At 37.9% G+C, this 27,247-nt stretch overlaps 1 pseudogene; it reads left to right on the top strand.

Annotated features, from left to right (window-relative positions):
- Positions 1–492: 492 nt before the first annotated feature.
- LOC119265008 lies at positions 493–14,296 on the top strand (annotated as a pseudogene).
- The last annotated feature ends 12,951 nt before the right edge of the window (positions 14,297–27,247 follow it).

Genomic DNA, 27,247 nt, shown 5'->3' with positions numbered 1-27,247 from the left:
GTTCACACGATGGCAGACAATGCTGATACTGTCCACCTGATTTTGGCAAACTTAGTAGTTAGTTCTGGATAACTGTGTCCAAAAACGGTATTTATAATGATGGTCCTGCTAATTGCTGGCAAGAAGGAGGGGTGATGTCCGGAGGATCCTGAAATCTCAGTCACGCTGGTGTTAGGCTATGGATTAGCAAACTGCTGATACAAAGCTAACCAGTTCACAAACATTAGCAAATGAGAGAAAACACCACTGACCTGTTTCTGTGAAACAGCGAAAATAAGCTAATGTTGCACACCAGTTAAGCACAGAGAGGGCAACCTCCTTACATCTTTTCACACCATTTAACGGTCTCCGTGAAGCTGAAGCCAGCTTACGCTACTTATTTCTCTACTAGTTTGAATTTTTGAAATTCTGCCGTTACGTTCACGTGCAGCAAAACGTAGTGAGGACCAGCGTTTCACAGGGCGGGGCGCATGCGCGGCAGAGGAGAAACCAGAGGAGCTTGTATTTCAAGAGAAAATGGTGTGACACCTCGTTCCCCGCTACTTACTCCGTTACGCCGTTACTCCGTTAAATCTTTATATAGGAAACAGTTGTTCGCTGCGGTATGAATGTTTAAACTGTTGTGTGTCGGACCTTTAGCTGCCAGCTGGTTTACCTCAGAAAATCGTCAACGAGTGAGAGAGAGAGACGAGAGAAAGAGCTACTGGCCGAGGCTGTGGAACTGAGGAAATAACACCATTTAAATCGAGTAGGCTAAACTAACTCTCTCTCCGTGTCTCCTGAAAGGCAAAACATACTTGCTCTTCTACACAGAACACCCCACCTCCTGCCACAACAAGCTCGGATCGAAAAGAACCGAATCAGAGCACGAAATGTCCCCCACATTTAACTGACGTCGCAGCCCAGAGCAGTAATAACGCCGTTAACACGACAGAAGCACAGCAACAGAAGAGCAAGGAAAAGGAAACCGCTGACACTCCCAAAGCCGTACTTTAGTGCAGTTTCAGTATTGCGGAGAGCCGGCTGTATAACCGAAGCGTTTAAACTGCAGAGCAGACCTGTTGTGTGATTGGCTGGAGTCGCCAAGTGGAGTCGCCACCTTCCGGCCCCTCCCACCGCTGGAGTCTCAGTATTGAGAGTGAAAATGTTCAGTGCAGTGCTGTATTTCTTTCAGATGTAGAGATGGGCTTAAATATTTGTCTTTTTCTGTCAGGAGTTCTGTTCATCTGTGACGGTAAGCAGTGATTTGAACACGGTTCGTTTATATTTATTGTAGAGCTAAAAAACAAACTAAAAAAAAATTCTAAATAAAATAAGGAGGCACACGATGCGTCACCGCCTCCAGATAAACATGACCTTAAATGCTCTCTCTGTGACAAAGTAATACAATAAATGGTGTTGGAGTCGAGTATTTGAAGAGAAACTCGTTTTCAGCCGTTATTACCTTTAAGTCAAAAGCAGGCAATCGCGTGCCACATTCAGTAGGCCTACATTTTGACTTAGTAATAGGCCTGTATATTAAGGATAGAGGATATTAGGGCATGGTTTAATCCTGTTTGTTTGTTTGTTGTCCATTTGAAGAACACATAAACGAAGATTGAGAAGTGACTGATGCAGGTTTTGCATTAAAATGCAAAGGATGTGTTTTATAAATATAATGAGTATGTTTTAGGTCCGTTTCAAGAAAATGAAAGTAACGCAGGAGAAGTGGTTAAAAGAGACATTGAATTACAAGGCAAATGACGTGTTTTATACATGTCTTTTTGTCTCTTGGATGAAAACCACGATGAGGAAGGAGCAACTTTTTTTTAAATTGCATTTTTTAATTTAAATATTCAAAGGATGTGTTTTGGTTTTTGCAGAGAAAACACCTTGTAGGCATACCAGGGTAAAATGGACAGTGCCCAAATGGTCAACCTTATGTCATATTATGACTTACAGTCTTATAAAAAAATAGCTTTTTCAGGACACACTTTCTACCACTGTGGTTGTACATATTCTGTGCATTTAGTTAGAGCAGGGGTAGAGCTCCTCGTCAGCTGGGTCAGGTGTGTAGACACAGTAATGTTTCTTGTATTAGCTCCACCCTGTCTTCAGTCCATATTTTTCTGCTTAAAAAGGTTATGAAAGTTATAAAAAGGTTCAAATATGCACCTTTTTCTCTAGGAGAGTGAATATAGTAACTGTAAAACTCATTAAAAGATTTAATGTGCATAGGTGTTTTTTAAGAACCTTGTTGTATTTTGAGGGTGTGGACTGCTCAAGCTTTTCCTTTAGTTAGGTCTTTTTTTGATTGGTGTGAATACTCCACCCATATTTGATAATATGGGTCTTGGTTCACTTCCAAGTGAACTTTTGTTCAGCTCTTTGGATTTTTGCATTTTGTTGCACCGAAAGAGGGCAGCATTTTTTCCCTCTTCATCCAGCATAGCTTCAGCACAGTACTGTTTGTGACAGGAGGCTAAAATCCATTTGCAATGGATCTGGATTTTATGGTGTGATAGTCTAATGAAAGTTATAATAAAAATACATTGTTTGCACTCATGGATACAAATGTGAAAGTAACTGAGCATTTGCATCCCTGCTAAATTTCTGCCCAATCAAAGAACACCTATGAATTTAATTAGATTAACTTTAGCCACATCAATGTGAAACACAATGATTCAGGTGAAACACCTAAACTCTGGTGTGGAATTCAGCAAATAAACAAGGTGTGAAAAACAACCTTATATTTTTTGTACCCTAAGAGAATAAAATTTGTCTAGACAGTACTCTGTCCAACTCTTCTTTCAGGGCTCCATGTGCTCGGTCCTTCTGATCCTCTGATTGTGGAGCTGGGGGGCTCAGTGATGCTGCCCTGTTATGTTGAAGCCCCCTTACCACTGGAAGAGCTGGAAGTGGAGTGGAAGGGAGCAGACTCTGGAACTTTAGTGCATTTATTCCAAGACGGAGAAAGTCGACCAGAGGCTCAGAACCAGGCCTACAGTGGAAGAGCCAGTTTCTTTACTGAGGAGGTCGAACGTGGAAACTTCTCTCTCCTCCTCACAAATCTGACCACTAAAGATGCAGGAATTTACAACTGTTCTGTTTACAGTCAACAGGAAAACTGGTCAAACATCAGTTGAAATAAAGGAGATTGGTGAGTGAAACTGATTTTAATAATGTTCTGTAGAAAATAATTTTGAATGTAAAAGCCTGAACAGGATGTCTTATTTTATAAAGAACAATATATGAGAAAGTTCAATACAATTCATGCACCGATCATGATTCTTTTATGGAAATGAATTTTTTTACCAGATTTTTTTTTTTGTTTGATTTCATTAGCCTTAAACTCCCCCTCTTTCAGTTAAATATGAAAATTTTACAAATTTACAGCATAAGTTACATAATGAACCTAACTGCCTCTTTAAATTAGTAAATGAAAAATCAGTTCCATAACATCACACAATCAAACAAAGTGGTACATTGAAGCTGGTTATTTAACACAATCTATTCATGCTATGTCATTTTGGAAGCAGCCGCATTAAAATACAGCACTCATACCTTCCACACATTTCATAAATTTGTAACATAGTTAATTTTCATTTGAGATACAATGAGGTGCCAGTCTATAATTACACCTGTCTAGTTTGTACACGTATCTACAATTTTATCAGGAACACCTACCATATAGGTGCTATTATATACGTTTACAATTACTGACTTTCGCTGATTTCTTTCTGCATAGTTTATCAGCTGATCTATATCACATACATCTTTGGTCTTTTTGACAAGGCTGCTTATGGTCTTTCTCACAGGACTGCTGTTGACCCAATATTTTTTGAGTGGTGGGCAGTTCTCAGCCCAGCAGTGACCCTGACAGGGTAGTGGCATAATATTATGTGGGTTGATGGTATGAGTGTACCTGGCTCAGCGGTGTTACTGGTATAGAGGATAGCTAACACAAAGTAAGCTTGCAGAGTGTGTACAAAGTCCAGCTACATGCTGATGTGCTTGTGCTAGTGCCATACACTACCATCAGTGTCACTGCTGTGCTGAGACTGATTCACTACCCAAATACAACCCTGTTTCCAAAAAAGTTGGGATGCTGTGCAAAATGCAAATAAAAACAGATTGCAATGATGAGCAAAATATTAAAAGCCTACTTTTTAATTGAAAATAAAGACAACACATCAAATGCTGAAACTGAGAAATGTTATTGTTTTTTTGAAAAATATATGCCCATTTTCCATTTAAAACCAGCAATATGTTTTAAAAAATTGGGATCGAAGCAACAAACACTGGTAAAGTTGTGTAATGCTAAAAAGCACCTGGTGGTAAATTGGCAAAAGATCTGTAACATAATTGGGTAAAAAGAAACCACCATCTTCCCTGGGCCTGAGCTCATTTAAGATGGACTGAGGCAAAGTGTCCTGTGGTCTGATGAACCAAAATTTGAAATTCTTTTTGGAAATCATGTCCTCTGTGCTAAAGACATTCCAGCTTGTTATCAGTGCACAGTTCAAAAGCCAGCATCCAAGATATTATGTGGGTACATTAGTACACATGGCGTGGATGACTTGCACATCTTTAAAGACACCATTAATGCTAAACAACATGAACAGGTTTTGGAGCAACATAAGCTGCCATCCAGACAATGTCTTTTTCAGGGAAGGCCTCGCTTTTTCAGCAAGACAATGCCAAACCACATTCTGCATGTATTAAAACAGCATGGCTCTGTAGTGAAAGGGCTAAACTGGCCTGCCTGCAGTCCAGATCTGTCACCCACTGATAAAATTTAGTACATTATAAAATGAAAAATGTAACAAAGGACTAACTGTTGAGCAGCTGAAATCGTCTTTCAAGCAAGAATGGAAAAATAATTCACTTTCAGAGCTAAAGAACCTGGTCTACACAGTTCCCATACACTCACAGTGTGTTGTAGCACCATGGAAAACATACCTTTATCCCAACTTCTTTTAAATGTGTGGCATCAAATTCAAAATGACCATATATTTTTCCAAAAAACAACAACATTTCTCAGTTTCAATAGTGGATATATTGTTTTTGTACTATTTTCAACTAAATATAGGGTTTACATTATTTGCATAACATTGCATTCTAGTTTTATTTGCGTTCTGCACAGCATTACAACTTTTTAAAAAATGGGGTTGCAATTTCTGATCATTGGTTTCTTTCATTGATTGATGAGGCAATGAAAGGCAGATAAATTGTGCATCAATAGATTAATTGTTCATCAGTCCAAAATGTAAAAATGTTGCAATCCCCTTATCTGGTACATGGTATGATTATCTAATGAACTAGTACACGCTGCATACCTTAATTTGTATATTCTGAAGTGAGGATTCTATACTGTACTGTTTTAAATGATTACTCTTTCAGAGTATTTGATTGTGACTGGAGGTCATGTCGTATCTGCGTATGTGGGTGAGGACATCACTATGAATTGTTCTGTGGACTCCCATATCCCACCTGAAAAGCTTGATGAGGTCTCATGGAAGAAAGTGGATCAGCAGATACAAGTGTTGATCTTCCTAAATGGTGAGGTCCAGCCTGAATCAACCCATGAGAGATACGCAGACAGAGTCGAGCTCTTCAGCCGTGAAGAAATCCAGAAAGGAAATTTCTCATTTAGACTGAAGGATCTCCGAACTGAGGACAAAGGCCAGTATATATGTGAAGCATTCTTTGGGGAGTTTGCTGATAACACAACTGTGGAAGTACAGCAGCTGGGTAAGTCAACATTTTTGTACTTATACTTTGGACAATACAATATGACTACCCTGAACACATATACAAAGTATAAGTCACTAACTGCCTTGAACGTGTGACATAAAATAAAAGTGTTTGAGTTTTCTTCAGACTATGTAGAATTTTAATTTTCTGATTTTTTAATTTAGAAGGTGTTGTGGGAAAGGCCTTTTTTAAAAAGTAGGTGTCATGTAGCAGTATGTAGCAGTGGTGGCATTACTGCACAAAACAATTAGAAATTTGTTGAATTCATGCTAGAGGAATCAATACTGTTCTGAAAGCCAAAGGAGACAACACACTGCTGAATAGGAGTACCTAATACACTGATAATCAAATGAGAGTACGATTGTTCTGCATAAAATGTTTATTCAGGCTGTTATTAATGTGATTGTCATATGAAAACAGTTCACTTTGTCATTAGAAAAATCATCATCAACCTGCAGCTAAGAATTGAAAAGAAACCAGAATGAAATAAGAATATACCCTTGTTTTCAGAAGCTATAAATGAATCTGTATTTCTGCCACACAGGTTTTTCCAGTATGCACACAGGGATATTGCTTCTTTGCATTATAGCATTTGTAGTTCCAGTTGTGTTAGGCTACCCAGCATATGTTTCTTTAAAAAGAAATGGTAAGTTCTTTATTTATTTGCTTTTGACTTCTAAAATATTGTAATGGAAGATTCTGTTACAGGGACTGTCTACTATTTTATGATTTTTGTCTACCTAGTGTCTATATTTTAAACTGACAGGTAAAGAATGTTGGTCTTTTCTGTTGAAAGATTTTTAATTACTTTTTTCTGTCATTTTCTTCAGTTTGATTTGAGTTACTGGGACTAAATTTGGCACAGGTGATGTCAGATCTGCCAAAGCACCAGACTGAGTTAGCAATGTGTAAACGTCAGCTACCCACATTCCTCTCTCTAACATAAAGTGACTGATCTTCTGCTGCTCCAAGTCCCAGACAAAACTCCCAGCAAGTAGCTTATATGAGCTTTTGTTTATTTGTAGGTTTTTAAGTGCTTGTTATTAAGGTTTATTACACCATTCTTTTCAGAAGCACAGTCCAGCAGTTAGCTAGCTAGCTATAGATTTCAGGAATCACGTTACTGCTGAGTGTTCAAATATCAGACATGATATGTCTGTAATCTGCCTGACATGAGATGAAAGCCTGAGTTCTCCATTAACTGCAAAATGTAATTAGATCTTTAAAATGCGTGTTAGACAGCTTGTTCTCTGTTTGCCACTTTTACTCACCATTCAGAGTGTGGTGGAAAAGAGTAAAGCTGTTTTTCTAAGACTGAAGTCCTAAACATGTAGGGCTGAACCCCTTCCCCTAGCATTGGGTTGTTTGTATAAGTAAGTAAGTAAAACTTTTATTTATATAGCACTTTTCCAGAGTGACTCACAAAGTGCTTTACAAAATACTTACAAATAAAATACAAGACAATTAAGATCATTATAATCATATACTCAAATAAGTAATACACACAGTTTCAATACTCAAATGCACACCGACTTATAAGGTACATTGATCAAAAGCTGTAAATAAAATAAAAATGAATAAATCTTTAAACGCTTTTTAAAAACCTCAATCGACTCAGAGAGTCTGACATCAGTAGGAAGATTATTCCACAATTTTGGGGCATAAACTTTCAAAGCCCGGTCCCCCTTTGATTTTAAGTTAGTAACGGGTGGAGACAAAAGCATGAATAATTTTTTCAATGTCAGAAAAGGGCAGGAAATTTCTAACTTTACTAATATTTCTAAGTTGAAAAAAGCAGGATTGAAGAAGCCTCTTGATGTGTAAGGAGAAACTGAGGTGGAAGTCAAAAGTCACGCCGAGATTTCTCACAAAGAGCTTTGCCTTTAAACCAACACAATCAATAGCTAACTGCACCTTTTTGGAGATTTCCTCAGAGCCCACAATTAAAACCTCTGTCTTTTTATTATTCAGTTTAAGAAAATTTTGAGACATCCAGGTTTTAATGGCTGTCAGACAATTGGTAAGATTAGCCAATCTACCAGTGTCATTTCGTTTGACAGATATATCTATCATCAGCATAAAAATGAAAAGAAACATTAAATCTTTGAATAAGATTGTCTACAGGGAGCATTTATAAAGAAAATGAAAGTGGACCCAAGATAGACCCTTGAGGCACCCCACTGCTGAGAGACGCAGGGGCAGACATCCTGTCACCAACAGACACAAAAATGACCTGTTTGATAAATAAGAATAAAACAATTTTAGTGCTGTCCCAGAAATTCCAGCCCATTGACTCAACCTTTCCAAAAATATACCATGATCAATGGTATCAAAAGCTGCGCTAACATCCAAAAGAATTAAGTGATACCTCACCAGAATCAGCATGCATTAAAAGATCATTTAAGACTCTCACAAGAGCCATCTCAGTGCTATGTTTTGGGCGACAGCCAGATTGAAATTTTTCCAGAATGGCATTGTCCACAAATCAATGTTTGTGTGGCCTGGGAGACGCCACTGTCGATTATTTTTCCATTCTGACATGCTCTGTTCTGAGAAGATAATAGTTCAGAATTTTTGAGTATCTACTATTTATTATCTACTATTAACCTGTATTTATTTATATTTCTTGAAATGTAACACTGGTAAATGATCTTTACTGTTCAGGTTTTTAGTATTGAAACAAAAATGTAAACGTTTGAAACAATGTTGACGGCTTTAAATTATAATCAAACGCTCAAACACAAATTCTTTGTTTCCTCGGTAGACAACAGCAAAAGAGCCTTAGCTGTGCAGTACACACTTGTCTGTTGTTCGAACATTGCTCTGTGCCTTGCCTTTATCCTTTGGGGGGTCATTGAAGGTAAGTAACGTAATTTATATTTCATTTATATTTTATTCATTTTATGCAACTGTATAATAGTTTCAGCAATTGTAATAAGACTGTAGTAAGGCTTAAAAATTAGATGCTTGAAAAAAACTTCCTCCACCACTTTGTAACATTATGACAATACTCTGATCCTTCGAACTAAGGTTGGAATAATGATGACCACATGGCATCTTAGCAGTGGAGATTAGTAATCATTTTAACGGGTTAGAGTCAGATGTGTAGAGTTTGGAATAAGTTGGAAATATGCTCAGTCTCCAAAATATCTTCCATATGTCGTATAGTTTTGTGGTTAAATTGTAGGTGTGTAACGATGAACTCAAATTCCAGAGTTTTCTGATATTTAGTGGAATCCATTTTTCCATCTTCCTTGTGCAATGTTTTCAGTGCCCCTTCCTGCAGGTCATTTGCTGGCTGTTTTAATTGGCCTTTTTTAAACCAACATAGGCATTTTCTTGGTCTTCCAGATTCCTTGACTTTTACAGCTCGCTGCCATTTCTACATGACATTTCAGCCTATGGAAATTAGCAGATGGAAGCACTTTGATGTCTTTTTTTTATAGCCCTCCTCTGCTTTATATGCTTCAGTTAACTTAATTTCTCATTCTTCAGACACAAAGTACACATCATTGAATTGCCCATCATCGGTCATCAAGCTCCCCCTTTTCAAGAAAATTCAGGAACACCTCCCATATATCTCTGAATTCATTCATTTTACCCTCTATAAAATATGTTATTTTTTCCAATGCAAGACTTGAGGTTATTCCTTTTATCCACTGTGATAGACAAGGGGATTCTTCCTTTTTCCAGCTATTACATGTTTAGCTTCAAGGAGACAGAGGTTAATCAAGGAGGATTCTTTTTCATGGATTTTAAGTTCATCTGGGAATATTTTAAAAATTCACCGTTTAGGACTAAGAGGAACATCCTTGTAAATAATCAATGACACTATGTGGATGAACCTTTTCCAGAGATCCTGTATTACAGAGCACACCTATATACAGTGGAACAGTGTACCCTTTACTCTGTTTGCATTTAACACAAGTATCTGGAATATTTGAGTTAATTTGGTGCAGCCTGAATGGTGTGATGTACCATCTGCCTAGCCACTCGTATTGAAGAAGCTTTGAATTAGTATTTTAGTGTTTGCGTCTGGGCCTTTCCACAGGCCAGACGGCCAGACTCCATTCTTCCTCAGATATTTCCTTATGTAGGTCAGTCTTCCAGGCTCAAAGTTTACAGTTAGAAGATTCTTTTGATTTTGCCACCATAAAACTATAGAGAACGGAAATCTGGCCTCTTCCTTCTAAATGGTCTAGAGTTATTTTTTCTAATGAAGGTAGTGGTGGTATATCAAGAGATTTGTGCCTTGAACGGGTAAAGCTTCTTAGATGAAAGTAATTATAAAAATGCTTTTGGGATATTATACGGTGGCTGTAAAATTAATCAAAATGTCAAAGAGCTGTCACTTACCATTAAAGCAATGCCCTGCACTCTAATTGTTAACTTCTCCTGGAAGGCTTATTATGGTTATATAGATTGATATTTATGTCAAATGTGTTAACATAACAGCATAGTTAACATGTTTCCATTGATAACACAAGCTTTTGCAGTACATCAGAAAAAAATCAATTTGTCGGGTGCAGGGATGTCACTAGAGGTTTAAGGATGGGGGCCTAAGCCTGTCCTGGGGGGGTCTGAGGGCATGATCCAGGATTATGTTTTTAATGGCCTGAAAATGATGAAACCATAATAGGAAAATGCAGAAAATATCTTAAAGTACATTTTTAAAAAATCTATAAGAACATTATTTAAAAATGACACACAGTAGATTTAACTCTTTGTAGTTTGTATTAAGTGAAAAGCTACTACTTAAATACATTTACAACAGATACAGATCAACCAAAGGTACTGATGTCGAGCAATGCTCACTGCTCTCTCTTAGATCAGCTGCAAGGTCCTAAATATGTAAAAAAAATTGCATTACATCTGGTGTGTATAATTTTGATAGTCTTAATATGAAAAAATACTTGTCCAAGTGTTTGGCATTTTTATGTTACCTTTTCGTGTTCTGTTCCGTGTGCAATGGCCTTTATATTGATAGCACATACTTTTCTGTCTATTAAGCTGTTATTAATTTAAAATCCTTAGTTTACGTTTTAATATATAGGGTGGCAAATTTATAGTATTACTGGCTTCTTTCTGTTTTTGCTGATCTCTTTCTCTTCCGATCAGTCTGTTCAAATATAGAGGGCTTTAATTGGCAATGGTAAAAAGTACTGCATGCCTGGTGGTGATGGAAAATAAAATCTGGGGGTCACGGGCCAGCAGCTTCAGATTCTGTTTACATCAACTATCAAAATGAGGAGAAAAGGCTGTCAGTTATTTTAACAGTGGCATGATTGTTGGTGCCTGATGGGTTGGTTTGAGCATTTTTAAAACTGCTGATGTCCTGGGAGTATTTCTAGAACTGCTAAGGTCAACAGAGAATGTCCAGACTGGTTCACACTTAGGGAAAGGCTACGGCAATTCAGATACTCTATGATTGTGTTGAGCAGAAGCTTCTCAGAATACACAACGTGTTAAACCTTAAGGTAGATAGGCTACAACAGCTGAAGACCACATTGAGTTCCACTTCTGTCAGCCAAGAACAGAAAGCTGAGGCTGCAGAGGGCACAGGCTCATCAAAACTAGACAGCTGAACAGTGGAAAAACATAGCGGGATCTGATGAATCTTGGTTTCTGCTGAGGCACACAGATGGCAGGGTCAGAATTTGGTGTCAACAGCATGAATCAGTAAACCCAATAATGGTGTGGAGAATATTTTATTGGCATACTTTGGGCTTGTTAATGCCAATCTATTATCGCTTGGATGCCACAGCCTATTTGAATATCACTGTTGACCATGCAAATCCTTTCATGGTCTCATTTTACCATCTTCTAACAGTTACTTCCCACATCATAATGCACAATGAAACAAAGCAAACCTCATATCAAACTACTTTTATGAACATTACAATGACTTCAGTGTTCTTCAGTGGCCTTCCAGTCACCGGATCTGAATCCAGTAGAACACCTGTGGTAGAATGGGAGACTCCCAGCATGAAAGTGCACCTGAACATCTGCAGGAACTGCATAATGTGATCATGTTAACAATGTCCAGAATCGCAAAGCAGTGTTTTCAACATCTTGTGGAATCTGTGCCACAAAATTGAGACTGTGTTAAAGCGAAGGGAGGCCCTTTCTAGGATTAGTATAGTGTTCCTAATAAAGTGCTCTGTGAGTGAATATAATATGCATACAAAATTTTCTCAAAACTCTATATTGTGTATTATATTTCTATATTTATCTAAACTACTATTCTCAGTTGATACATAGACATGACATAAAGGGTTTTGTTCTCTTGAACTGAGCTAATGGAAATGGATCCTAGTTAGCATCATGTTTTGCAATATTTTTAATATTCTCTCTGTAGACATTGGTGGCTATAGAATTAAGCTGTTGCGGGAGCCATTCCAGCTGTATTGTTGGATAAAAAAACCATCAAAAGCCTGAGGAGTGTGCTGAAGTCTAGATTCCCTAATTGAGAACCAATAACTCAAATTTATTAATGTTCTTTATTAAGCCATGGTCTCAGATGCTTTACTGTTTCTCCCACATCATTAAACATTTGGGGTATATCGATACTTATTTTTACTTTTAAAATCAACGAAATGTGTAATTTATCCAAAGCACCCAAACGTTTGCATACTAATATGACTGGCACAAACAAACAAACAAAAAGAGTTGTTATTAAAGTAATTTTTCAACTTTCTGTATTTTGTTCTTATTAAAAGTGATTATTTTACGACAGGGTTCCTCACTGAAGCATCTACTTGCTCAGCGCTTAACCTGCTAAGGATTCTCTTCCTGTTTTGGATTGCTCCATATTTGGATACATTTAAAGGTATGTTTTACTTAGAAATATGGATTTGTGGGCTGATAGGCTGATATAAAGAAATAGAAACATAAAAACATAAGTGATTCAGTGTAGTGTAGATTATGACATCAATCTTTCACAAAAAGCAAAATTCAAATGATGCATTATCCTTTTGTATTTTATATTTATATATTATATGTTCTATTTGTATTTTTGAGGAAACTGGGGAAAAGGATTGTACTTTAAAAAAGAAAATGTGACTTAAATGTGAGGACTATAGAAACTTAATGAGGGCAATGTATATTCAGTATGTGTACATAAACTGTCTGATCAGTATTTTCAGGCTGAAATTGTAGGCCTGTTGTCTTACAGTGAATCTTCAAAGATTTATCAAACGATCAGCAATCACACTAGAATATGCTGTGATAACTACTTTTGCTTATTTAGGTATGTACACATCATTTTTTATTTACAAGTACATCTATATCTATATCTATCTATATCTATCTCTCTCTCTTTCTCTCTCTCTCTCTCTCTCTCTCTATATATATATATATATATATATATATATGTGTGTGTGTGTGTGTGTGTGTGTAATGATGTCCCTGTGACCCTGAGGGAGAATCGGCTTGATGGATGGATGGATGGATGTAATGATGTGTGTGTAAGCTCATAGTCACCTGTAGTCACCTGTGACTGAAATATACCTCATAGCGTGGAAAACCTCCATGAGTAGCTGTGATTCGATTTGGCCTGGACTGAATGTAGATGACATCAGTGTTTAGCCACTTTTGTATCAAAGAATTGAGCAGTTCAGACAGATTTCATGGAGGCATATTCCTCGTTGTTCCAGGTAGTCCCCCAGATTTTGAAGTTCATTCAAATCTTGGGATTTGGTGGGTCAGTCCAGATGTGTGAATGCTCATGAAAGTCATCATGACAATCAGTCACAGTTGCAGCCCTGCCAGGGATAGGAATGTTATGTTCCTTGGTAAGATGATTAGCAAAAGGCAAAACCTGGTTGTCCAGCAGCTCAATGTAGGCACTGTGGTTCAAATTTACTATGATCTCAATCAAATAATCAATTTGCATTTAATTAAAACACCCCCAGATTATCACAGAGCTGCTCCAGCTTGAACCACACATTGCATGCAGTCCTGATTGAAGGCTTCCTGAAATCTATGATGAACACGACGCCCAGCATCATTCTTATTCAGGCAGAAATGAGATTCATTTGACCAGATAACATGTTTCCAGTTTTTATGTCTCTTAGTCCACTTTTACTGGAAAACTTTGCAAGCAGAACTGAGCAAAGGCATCTTGCATGCCACACTTCTCCATATGTTTTAGGTATGCAGTTCCCTGTGGGGAGTTCTTTCATAAATTGGTAGTGAAGAACCTTGAGTTGACTTCTAGAAGCAGTTCTTGTCTGGAAGCGAAGCGATTTTTATTCACAAGGCAGTCCCTGTCCGTCAGTATCAGCTGTCGGCCACAATTCTGATGAGAATTTCCTGTAGACTGGGATTTTTTACACTGCTGGTAGACCCCTATGACTGTACACTTCGACGCACCTGCAGATTTAGCTACTTCCTTCACACCATGGCCTTTGGCATGGGCAAATGCAATTACTTTTTTGCCAATCATTAACATCTGCTTTGCAAATCATTCACACTTTGAATTGACATTCACTGCACTGTACCAACTCTTCTCAGTCTGTGATTCCTGTTGCACACTTCGTCGCCATCTTCAGGAGCCTGAAATTACTACCACCTTAAACATGCAAGGTTAATCATTTTTTGTCCAGGAAGCTTTTATTCACATCAATAAAACAGTGGGTAGTATGTGAAGCAGTTTTAGACATTTTCTAGCTGCATTCACTGTGAGCAGCCCAACAGCCATTTTAAGAAATCTCTGAAATGTGTACTGCGGTGTCCTCCAAGTGTCCAGAGAGCTCAAGTCAGCTTCTTGGGGCCAAAGAAAACAAACATACTTTTGGGTCAAATGAAAGCTAAGTGAATGAAACATCAAAAATCAGATTATTCATTGCATTTGGATTAAATTATTATAAGTGCAAACCTGCTAAAATGGAGCTGCATAGTTAGAGTAGCTAACAAGTAGTGGAAGCTTATGCTACATCAATTAGTACTTTGCCAACTGATTACCTAAATCACACTTGCTTTAAAGACATTGTTTGGCTCATTGTTTTTATATAAACAAACAGAACAACCACATGCACATGAGAAGATAGGTAGCACATTCGTAGTAAGTTACAGCAGCATTATATTAACCTCAAAAATATCAAATTTAAATCTGTATCTGTGCTATCCATAGGAGTGATGGAATCCATCTGTTTTGAATGAAGTGAAGACTGAACAGACAATTAAGGTTGCTCCCTAGAAGAGATGTATTAAGTCTTTTTCTTTTTTTTTGTTTTAAATCTCCTTTAGGTTTTATTGTGAACTTTATTCACATATATCAGCAAAACAAAAATATTGTAAGGCTGGGGATCATCATTGTTCTGCTGGTAGTGCTGTTTCTGTTCTGCATAAATATCTTTGTTCAAGGTAAGAATTGCTGTTTTTTATTACATTACATTAAAGCTACTCTATGTAAGATTTTTAGGGATTTGGAGACCTCTCTGGTGGAAATGTGTAATTGCACATAAGCAGAAGAACATTTCTAATGTGGGCTATGCTTTGAGCTGCTTCCCCAGGCGGATAAATCTGACAATTGCAAGTGCATTGAAAGAGCATTCAGAGTGCTCTCAGTAGAAACTTGAAGGACACATCTTCCGAGGATGCGAGTGAATTATTTACTGTTGCCATCATATCTTCATCAGTATATTTAGATTTACTTGCTTCTGTTAGTAGATTTTGCATTTGAGAACTAAACAGCCCGTTTGTGTGACTTTAATAAGTAAAGACGTTTGAGATGGTCCAAAAACTCCTGTCCAATCTGACTGACACTTCTGACTTTTAAATGATTATTTCATGCTTTACAGGGTGACTCACAGCAGTGCCCACCATATTTTAGCTTTTTTTTGTGCTGACTCAGTAATGCTACTTCTTTCAGTTTTAACAAATAAGATCTTACATAGTGCAGTTTATGTATATTTTTTACAAAAACCTGTTAGACTGCTGAGATTTTTGCTTAATCTCCACATGCTTTTTACTTATACTACATCTCAGGGGGTGGTGGGGGTCTGGGCTTGGGCGGGGTGGTGGGGGTCTGGGCTTGGGCGGGGTGGTGGCGGTCTGGGCTTGGGCGCGGTGGCGACGTGGGGTGTCTCCGTGGCCTCCCCGAGTCGACCTCATCCTGCCTCGAGCGGGGGGGCAGTGAAACGCGGTGCCTCATGAGCCAGCTAGTCAGCTGGCTCTCCTCTTCCAGAGGACCATTGCCTCTGGATCTACGTTCCCCCACCTCCATCCACCCCCAGACACACACACACACACACACACACATTACTCCCCCACCCAAGCAAACACATACAAACACACATAGTACTCATACATTTAGGATCCTGGGGGCAGGCATGTCAGGTTGACCCGCTGTCATGGCCTCACTCGTCTCCTGACGACTGTCTGTCCCTCAGTTTTTACTGCACTTTAGACATTTAGGGCTTTTGAGGGGACGGTGTAGACGGACACCGCAGACCAGTGGCCCGGGGCTCTGCCCATGTATGCCCCCACACCTGTCCCCCCAATTTTAACTACACCATAGTATCACACACTACCCCACATTCATATACACCAACTCCTGCACTCAACACTTCACTGGGGGTGGAAGGGTGGGAAGGTCATCCCTCACCCGTTTCCTGCTCCCTGCCGGGGCGGGGGGTTGGACGCCGGTGCGGAGGCTGGGCCAGGGGCGTCCTGGCGTCCTGGGGTTGCTGCCCGGGCCCCCGCTGCCCCGCCGTGGAGGGTGGCCTGTACGGTGGTGCCGGTCGTGCGGCATTGTATGTTTGGGTGGGTGTGGGCGTCTGTGCGCCCGTGCGCATTCTTCCCTTGTGTGCGCCCTCGGGCTCGTATGCAACCGTGCATGTTCCTCCCATGTGTGTGTATGTATGTACGTAGGAGTGTATATATGTGTGGGGGTGTGTGTGCGTAGGTGTATATATAGGGGTGGATAAATATATGGGGGTGAAGGTGTGTGGGTGTATATATGGGCGAGGATGCATGCATGAGGTTGAGTGTGTGTGTGTGTGTGAGGACAGCTGGTTCTGGGTCGGGGTATTGTTGTCCCCGGTCCTCTCCCGGCTGCTCCCCTGTGGTTGCTACTTCCCCCCCGGATGGGGGGCGCCTTGGGGTTTCAGGGCCTGGCCTGGTGCTCCGGCGTGACGGTTGGCCCGCTCCCCTGGGTGGTTGGGTTCCGGGGCGGCTCAGGGCCCCTCGGCGGGGATGGGGCCCTGCTGGGTGTTGGGTGGCTCTCGGGCGTATGAGGCGCTGGGTCTTTGCTGCTGGCCCGTGATAGGGGGGGCAGCTCTGGTTCCTCTGGTTCCCCTGAACCTGCGCTCCGTGGCTGGGGGGGGTGCTGTCCGGAGTTCCCCTCTCCCTTCCGCTGGGGTGGGCATGCAGGGGTCATTGGGAGGTGCGGCCCTGGGTCCCCACTGCTCCTGGGGGGGCCACGGCGGGCGGGATTCCCTGGTCTTTCTCTGCCTTCCTCTGGCCTCTGGGGGGATGTTGTCGCAGCTTTCTGCCCTCGCTATTAAGTGCATCTTGTAATTTATACTGTACTGCACTAACAAACACACACTCACATACATCACAGTCATTTGTGTAGTATTTCCAAGCGCTGTATGTCTCAGGTACACTTTCTTCTCTTCTTTCAGGAGCAGCAGTTGGTGAACCATCGCCATATCATTTGTGCTGTGTTCTTTCTGCCCTTTTGTTATTTCCCTTTTTTTCTCAGAAGCATTGCATAATTGGCAACGACCGGCATAAATATATTAAAAGCATTAAAAAGTTCAACCCAGTACAGCAGCAGACAACAACATGAAGTGACAATATAGTCAATAAATGCAGACAGTGATCTATATAGTTCATTATATAGTTGTGCAAACAAAAATTAAAGTTTTATTTCTTAGATTCAAGGACAACTAAAAAGTTTTTTTTTTTTTGTAAATATATTTTATTGAAGACGGCACAAAGTAATATGCAGTAGAATACAATATCTTGAATCGAATTTGTTTTCTTTTTAACAAACAAACCCCACCCACCCACAACTAAAAAGTTTTTTTACAGACTGATAATGGTAGTGAGGTGGGATATAAACAAGTACAATGCTAGTCCCCTGACTCCAATATATCATGGAGGTGTCAATTACTGCAATGAGTTTTCATGAAGATTATTAATATAATCCTCTGATTTCAGCAGTTACTGGATTATTGGCAGAAAGTACTTTTGAAGGTTTAAATGGAAATTTAATTTGAGTAAGAATACAAATATTCACTTTTCAATAACACAGTAAATTACAAGTCTTCCAAAATAATACTTAAGTATAGTTACAAAGTACAATTACTTTTTCCATTCGTGATTTTATACTCTAAAGGTCTGGGGAATTGGGAATTGTCTTTGGGTTTGCATAAAGAGTGGTCAGCCATAATATTAAAACCACCTCCTTGACCCTGTTCTTTAATGGTCAGGATCCCCACAGCACTGCAATGACACTGGCGTGGTTGTGGTGCATTACTGTGTGTTGTGCTGGTCCGAGTGCATCAGACACAGCAGTCCTGCTGGATTTTTTTGGTGGACTATGCTCAGTCCAGCAGTGACACTGGGATGTTAAAAACTCCAGCAGCACTGCTGTGTCTGATCCACTCAGACTACCGAGAACAATCGACTACCAAAATAGTACCTGCTCTGTGGTGGTCCTGTGACCTATGAAGAACAGGGTAAAAGGGGGCTAACAAAGTATGCAGAGAACAGTATGTAACTGTAGAAGTCTACCTATATGGTAGGTGGAGCTGATTAAAATGGACAATGAGTGTAGAAACAAGGACATTTTAGTGGTTTTAATGTTATGACTGTCTGGGGTATATGTATATAGAATTGTTCTGAAAGTTATTTTCCCAAGTACATATGGATTAGAAAGTAAAAAGCCCTTTGCTATTGTGAAATGGAGGACACAGAAGACAAGAGTAGTGAACACAGCTTTGTCTCTATTAAATAACCTTTTTTTGCGTAGCTTTGCAGCAGTTACACATGCAAACAAAACTTCTAGAGATTAGACTTTTCAGTATCCTTTTTCCATGCATGGCTTGATGTCTTGTGGGACTGTCATAATATGCCATGTTTGCCACAGTTTTGTGAAATTTCTGCCCTACATACTCAAAATCTTGTAGCAAGCCTTGCTAGAAGAGTAGAGGTTATTGTAGCTGCAAAGGGTTCCAACTCCTTATTAACGCCTTTTTTCTTTGGAAAAGTATGTCCATCAAGCTTATGTAGGTGGAATGGTCAAATGTCCACATACCTTTGGCCATACAGTGTATATTAGTCACTGCTGCCACACAGAAAAAGATAATGTAGTAAAAAAGAATGAAGTGACTGAATACAGTAACAGCAACTTATGGGTTTACTGTGTTGATCTGCATATGAAGACTGCAAAAAAACAGATTTGGAAATGTTAGATTCAGTGTGTTTTCTACAGTACACAGTGCTTTGTGTTTGGGCCACTTCTATCTACAGCATGAATATGTAATTATGTGACATGCATAAACTAACTTGCTTTACTTCATGCACTCATGCTTGGCTCAATATTCAATATTCATAAATTTATTTCATATGTTTACATATGCTCAGATCCTAAAAAACTTTTATTAATATTTTATTTTCTAATAGGACTTACAAAAATCTTCAAACAAGAACGAACAAATCATATTTCAACAGAATTAATCAATGGTGCACGAGGGTGTTACACTGTTCTCACATATGGCTTTAATATATGTAAGTAAACAGTTTCTGTTCTTTTTGTTGTATTGCACAATATTTGTTTTTGTTAGTATCATGTATTGTATAGTTACATTTGTCAATGTCAAAATCTCAAACATCATTATTTATGTAATTTCTTGCTTAATTTTACATTATTTGTGATTCAAGTAAAAATCAAATTAGTAGTGCAAAATTTCTGTTGATTTTCAGTCTTAATTTGTTACCTGATTGACATGAGAAGTGTTTACATTAAAGCATATCAGCCTGCGTAGTTTTAATTTTTATATTTCATAAACAAAGGAATCTTAGTAAGTAAAATATAATATGTGAAATATCTAAATGAAATAATTACATCAGCAAAAATGCTTTAAGCATGAAAGTGAATCACAGTTTCTGATCAGGCTAAAGCATGTAATGTAACCATTCTCTCATTTTCAGCTAATTTGGTGCTGATGTTTCTACCATTTGTGGAGGTGATTTTTGTCTGTTTCAGGTGTCAATGTAAGTACAATAATCTGCATATTGTTCATGTCCAAAACAAGCCTCCATTTTCCATCATTTGAATACAGTGAGTTGTGTGAAAATGTATGAATTTCATGAGGCTCCAAAACCCTTTGAATAGTCTCATTACATTAATGAGACTGTAAGATACTTTCCTGAAAGTTAACCTTTTGCAGATACATGTTTTTCTAGGGACAGCAAAAATATTTTTGTAGAATTGTATTTAATTATTAAATGAAAATAGGTTTCCTTGAGGACAAAATTTTGGATCATTATGCATTAGTAAAGGTTATTTTACTGTACATCAGTGAATTATAATTATTAACAACTATGTTTTGTATGTATATTACTCTTATTAAACATATAAACATAAACTGCTAGCTTACTACTTGTAGCCACCTGCCTAGCTAAGTTACCAATTAAGGTACTAAATATAAATATGCTCTTGAAAACTCAAACAAAACAAGTTCCTTTAAAAAAAATTGTATTACAAAAGTCTCTGGTATACATGTGTAACACCATGAGCTGTTTCACATTAGGCAGCTGGTTTTAACAGTAGACTGGGGCCATATTTGGGTCTGTACAGGCCAGAAACATACTCAATGCAAGTATACCAACACAAATGACAAATGCTCAGAGAACACATTGCAAACGCATGGTCCTTCTGTACAAACTCATCATGCATTCTTATATTACTATGGCAGTTAAAACACTCAGGGGGGCAGTTGATCATGAGAAAGCACTCTGGCAGTACGACATTGTCATTATAAAATTGAAATGTTATGAAATGTTTTCCTGTTCTTGTTTCATATAGGATTTCAACTGCTCAACAGTTCATGGGCTCATTTATCATAGTTTTCATTTAATGAACCAAATGTTTTAGGTAGTGACAGGTCTGGACTGCAGGCAAGTCAGTTTAGCACCCAGGCTCTTTTAATATAGACCAATGTTGTTGTAATGCATGCAGAATGTGGTTTGACGTGGTCTTTCTGAAATAATCAAGGCCTTCCCTGAAAAAGACGTCATCTGGAGGGCAACTATAAAAACTCCACTTATTTGTGTGATCAGGATTTTTTTTTTATGACTGCATGATCATTTTAACAATGGCAATGTAAGCAGAAAAAACACATGCTGCTTTTTTTCTTTCTCTTTTTTTTCTTTGTATATTCAGGCTTAGAGTTGATGTAAGGTAGAAAATTATGGAGGTAATTTCTTAAACTGGGAGTGACACAGGTATCTGCAAGAATTAGCTTCTTTGCCAGCTTTATTAAATTTTTTTCAGGAACCAAACTGCAGCATCATTTAAGGTTAAATGGAAAATTTGAATAAGATGCTGGCAAATAGGAAAACAGCTTCAGACTTCATCTTGATGTCAAACTAGTATTAAACTATGTTCTTTCTGTAATGTAGAAATGTCATTATGATGTGTGTTTATTGCCAGACATAACAAATAAAGGCAATATGCCTTACAGTCTCACACATTGTGAAATGATGTATATATCTCATATAATGTAAACTGAAGGCAGCAGGCAAAGGAAAATAAACAGTTAAGGTATGAGAAACAGCAACAGTCTGCGATCAGATTGATATTTTAAAGCACTTTTATAAAATGAAAAAAAGCAGCCACAGTTTTTCACCAGTTTTGCATTTAGAGCTCATCAAAATAGGACTATTAATTTTGAGACCAAAAATGACAGTAAATTACAGTAAATCTAAATTACAGTAAAGAAAAATCTGGTAATAGCTGCGTTTTTCATGTTACTATACATTTCCTGTGTTAAGTCAGTGATTTCCATTAAAGGAAAATAATAGCCAAGAGACAGTGTAAGGAAGGCTCTCCAGAATGAGTAGAATCCATAATCCCTTTTAATGCAAAACACAAAAATCCAGAAGCAGAGTCAAAAAACAGCCCAAAGGTCAAAACACAAGAAAAGTCCAAAACCAGCAAAAGCACCAAGGGGAGATCCAGAAGCAGAAGAGTCCAAGAGTACAGAAAAGGGTCAAGGCAACCCAAAACCATCAACAGTGAGGAAACAAGGCCTGGCATACAGGCAAACTAGCAATACTTCACACTGAGCCGGGGTAGGGTTTGGGTTAGGGCCCTTAAATAGGCAGGTGAAATGAGCTGCAGGTGAGGGGTCAGGGTGCAACTAGGGAGTATGTCAGTATTCAGGTGAGGTGGTGAGGACGGGTTCCACACCTGACAGACAGATTTATTTCAGATGTAATTTACTATATCAAATTTATATATATAGTCAGAAATTTCATCTGCTTGGTAGTATTTGATGACATTGCCTCTATGGGATTCGTTTTACTAGCTGTTATTCATCTGCCACAAAAACCTAATTATTTCAATGAGCTTTATAATAAAACATGAATTATAAAACATTTTGAAATGCATTCATCTGCTTGTGCTGTCAAATAAAAAAGTAAGCGGCAGCTGTAATATTTTGGCCAACGTCTTTTTTTCTTTTCTTCTGTTATTTTTTTTCCTGCTGTTGTTTTTTTCTTTTTTGTGGTTAACCAGATATCCGTTCATGAACAGGTCCAGGTAAAATGATTGCTTTAAGAGATTTACGTGAGATAAAATAATCTGGTCATTTTAAAAAAAATTTGCTGCTAACTCTTTTGCGAATAAAAGTGCAAAGCAATTTAAAAACTTTTTTGATTTGCTTTTTTGTATTTAGCATTTATAGCCACATTAACATTTTACATTATTGTTCAGTTTCTTATATTATTTTAGTAATGTGTAGCATTTCCTTTGAAGTAAAATGCCACATTCAGTGCTCACCCCTGTAATACCAGGTCAGTGTATTGAAAAGATGTATTTGGGCTTGCACAGGAGTAAGTGGAATTTTTTCAGATTTTTTTTTCAACTGCTAGTAAACACTTTCGTCTAACTTTGCTTGTTTTCTTTTACACAGGCTTGTTCAACAGAGGATCAAGGTGTAAGTCTAAATCCACATTGCCTAACAGTTCTTAGGTCAATTATTGTACTCAGTTGATGAGTTTGAGATAAACACAGACAAACTTTGAAATGTTGTAGTTCTACATTTGTGGAAAAAAAACAGCAAACTCATGATGTAGTGGTCTAATATTTAAGATGATAATCTAGTATGTTTTTAAGGCCTGCTCAGCTCCTCAAGCCATGCTGTAGCAGTGTCTAGACTAAACTAGATTTTTATTTATTTATTTTTCTTTTAAAGTGGTGAAATAGTAGTGGGCGATATACCAGTTTATCTTAAGGTACTAGTTTTGTCATTACCATTATACGGATAGGCAAATAAATGCAGATAGTGTGACGTACAAACAGTGCAGAACACACTGATTCCCTCACCTCTTAAGTTTGTCCAATTTATTGTCAAAGGAGCAGACATGAATTGTAATGTGTTCATGAGTTGAAGCGGGAAAAGAGAGGGCAAGGAAAAACAGTCTCTTGGAGTTAGCTATTAGCCTTTAGCCGGCGATCCGTGTGCAGCAGTCCTCGCTCGGTCAGGTAACGCTGAAACCGAGAGGCTCCACAGCTTCTCAGCTAAAATGGAATGTGAGCAGCTGTAAAATTAAATTAAATTTCAGCAGCATCTGATGGTCATAGATTAAAGCCTAATGCTCAAGCTACATTCACACAGCAAATAAAAGAGGCCGTAATCAGATTTTTTCAAGTCCTTTCTAAAAACTCAGAATGAGAGGAGAGTACTGGGAAAAACATACAAAAACAATGGATCACTTATTGATGTGTTATTAATACATTAATATAATAATAATATAATAATTTTAATTCATATAAACAGTGGAGAGAAAAAAGTAGCAGAAGTGCTTAGCATAGAAAATCTTTAATATTTTGTTTTTTGCAGTTTTAATCCGGATGTCAGTTCTGTTAATCTTGGAGATTGTGTGTGCATCATCATCAGTCTACCTTCATTATGACTTACTGGATACTTTGAAATATCAAAAAGGTAGGTAACTGAACTATTTAATTTATTTAAATTGTACTTCAACAGCTTTTCACTGAACAGTCCAAACATGGGCATGGTGTAGATGGAATTTTACATATATCTCAAATACCACTAGTTCTTTTTCTATTTAGTTTTCTTTTTATTTAATCTCTCTATAATTTTCCCAATTGACCTTTACCAGTATACAGATATGACAAATTACACTTATCTTTACAGCATTTAGCAGACGCTCTTATTCAGAGCGACTTACCAAAATGCTTTGTTGTCTAATCGGAGAAAGTGTCTTGCTGGTTACAAATAGGTTAGAGAGAAAGATAATCCTGAGCTCATATAATGCTGGAAAGTCCATGTTGATACCATTACTGGACAAGTTCTACGAGCCACACCTTCACACTGGAAAAGAGAACTGACAATGGACATTGAGATGATGTATAACGACACGATTATTCATTTAACTGCCTCCGTGAAGAGAGTGTACGCATCAGAGCAGGCGGTCTAAACTTTCACTCAAACATCTAACTTGGTATACAATGAAACCTAAGGAGGAAAACATAAAAGCGAATGATAAAGACAATATATACTTACCTTCAGACACCTGGGGAAAGAAATTCAAAAGGGCACGCACACGCTGAACACCATCCTATGTGGAAGGGGTAGAAACCATCCATTTTCTGCTGGGGAATGGTAGGGGGTTTGGTTTTCCGCATGTCTCCCTACAAACTTGTCACGTGTGGCAGGAAGAGGAATGCCTAAAAGCGGTAGAGCTTAACTCAGAAAGGAGGAGCACTTGCTCGAAGCTGGAAAAAGGTGGACTGAGCGGACTAAGTCTTCCTTATGTGTCCTGCAGACAAACGGCATCCATTGTAAGAGGTCAAAACCTATGGACTAAAGCCAAAGATATTGTTGTCAAGCCTGAAGTTGTTGGGATAAATATGCTACATAAAGGCTGGATTTAGCCTTGTTTATTTTGTAAATATATTTCACTTTGTGTTTTGCGACACTTGTAAATAGTGCACTTATTTGGAGAGTTCATAGAACAATTAACTGGAACTTCTATTGTCCTGGCTTCCCTTGCAACTCCCCTTGGGCACTATGAGCACACACAAAAAGTGCCACAGATACCTACAGAAAAAAAAACAGAATTAAACATAATGCAATACAATGCATTTCAAAAAGTGCCGTTCAATACATTATAATAAATGACTTTACTCAGTGCTCATTCAGTCTGCAATTAAAGACTGTGAGAGACTGTTCAGACAGCCAGCAGGGGTTTGTTCTATCACCTGGTTGCCAGTACAGAGAAAAGTCTTGGTGTTTGCTTCCATGCGTCTTGAAGGATAGCGGATCAAGCCAAGCTGTACTTGAAGCTTGAAGGGCTCGAGGTACATGCTGCTACATGAATGATATGACTTAATGAATAAGTCGTGATCAGAATACAGTCCAGAGTAGCCTGCTAAACTATGACAACATGGATCTGAAAGCATTTAAATAAAACACAAAGATCTAAATTCATAAAACATCAGGCCAGACTGAGAAGTTAAATAGCGTAGCTGTCATATGTTTGCTGATTCATAAATGAATTAAATTATTGTCATGTTTTACAGCTTGTATGATGTGATGTATGGCTGTGTTTTTCCTTAATTTAAATGTGGCAGTATGATTCATAACATGACACAATTCTACTAAATTGTAATTTACTTTCAGCGTGTTAAATTTTAATCATAAATAAAATTTAATTTTGTGAGTAAAACTTTGTAATGTAATGTAAAAATTACATTTCCTATCATGCATTGGAAAAAAGGTTAGAATTAGTATTATTGATTTAATTAAGACAATAAATCTAACATAAATCTAACATAAATATAATTCCTACAATAAAAAGTTGAATTTTAAGATATTATTTTTATGCATCACTTTTTTATAGTAAAAATATTTTCTGATAGCAACACTTTGTTTCTTGTTTAAAAGTTAAAAAAGCATCTTTACCAAGCAATTTACTTCCCTTAAATTCTGAGCTCTGTTTCTGAGAAATTTGGTTTTCTATGAGCTTCACTTGTAGTGGCTCTTTAAAATGTATGACCTCATGTACAGTGGCATGCAAAGGTTACTCACTATTCACAGTAAAAGAAATTTTGATCAGGGTTAGCCAGACTTTGTCACTGTACATATATGTAACTTTTTCGCTGTTAAATATATATATAGGCATTATTTGGATGATTGTCCTGACTAAATTGTTGAAAAAAAATGTTTTTTCTTTATGCAGAACGTGACGGAATGACCTGTTTGGCTGCATATCTCTACGTTTTGACTGGGATGTTACTTTTTAAAGTTGTGATTGATGACTATGGTACAGTATTTATTGTTCTACTAACAAAGCAAAAAGAAAAATAATGAACATTGGCACATATTCATCAAAGCTGCACATAAATGACCACAGTGCCCTGAATAACGTTATGTCGGTATGTCATTCCACACTCCAGTTTAGTTTTACATACCTTCACATGAAATTTGTTCTGATTTATGCAGGTTCATGATCCAGTGGTTATCATTTGTGAAAATCGCCCTAATTGAGGCATTCTCCTGCTAAATCTGACATGATACAGGGTGATTCAAAAAAGATTCATCTGATTTCAAAATGATTTATTTCACTTGTAAATCATTACAGAACAATACAGTAAACTGTAAATGGTGTAAGTGAGCATAAAGTTTATGTAATTTTACAAGTGCTTAGTATTAACCTCCTCCAGCTGTGCAGACAACAACATCATAGTCAAATTCATCCCTTACTCGATTGAGCATGTTGGTGTCAATGTACTCGTGGATCTTTCAGTGAGATCATCCAGTGTTGTGGAACCAATGACGGACGCTCTGAGCTGTTGGAGGTTCACTGCCCATGAAAATGACATTGCACAGTTATGACGGATTCACTCTTATTGACGTGGAGAAAGCAAAACGCTTTCTGTTCAGGGGTTGCCATTTTCTCGCAGACTGAAGAGAACCAACTTTCCAGTGAAAGTCAGAAACTCTGTGACCCCCTCTTTCAGTCGGTATGTGATTGGTTCCTCCGGGACCTCACGTTGTAAAAAATACTTTTGAATCACCTTGCATTATTGTTTTATTTACTGCTTATTTGAAAGGGTAATAAACTAATAAAGTTTGAGGCCTGCAAATTTCTATTTATTATTACATTTCTACTCTAACATTTACTGTCATGAGAAAAAGAAAGTATGCCCTCCTTGAATTCTATGTTTTTATTTATTAGGGCCTAAATAACAATTTTGTATTCCTCACCAGGTTCTATAAATGAACAAACCTTAGGTTACAAA

The sequence above is a fragment of the Pygocentrus nattereri genome, chromosome 13 (genome assembly GCF_015220715.1).
Source record: "Pygocentrus nattereri isolate fPygNat1 chromosome 13, fPygNat1.pri, whole genome shotgun sequence".
NCBI lineage: Eukaryota > Metazoa > Chordata > Actinopteri > Characiformes > Serrasalmidae > Pygocentrus > Pygocentrus nattereri.
The sequence above is the reverse complement of the archived record's forward strand: the minus strand, read 5'-3'. Positions and strand labels throughout refer to the sequence as shown.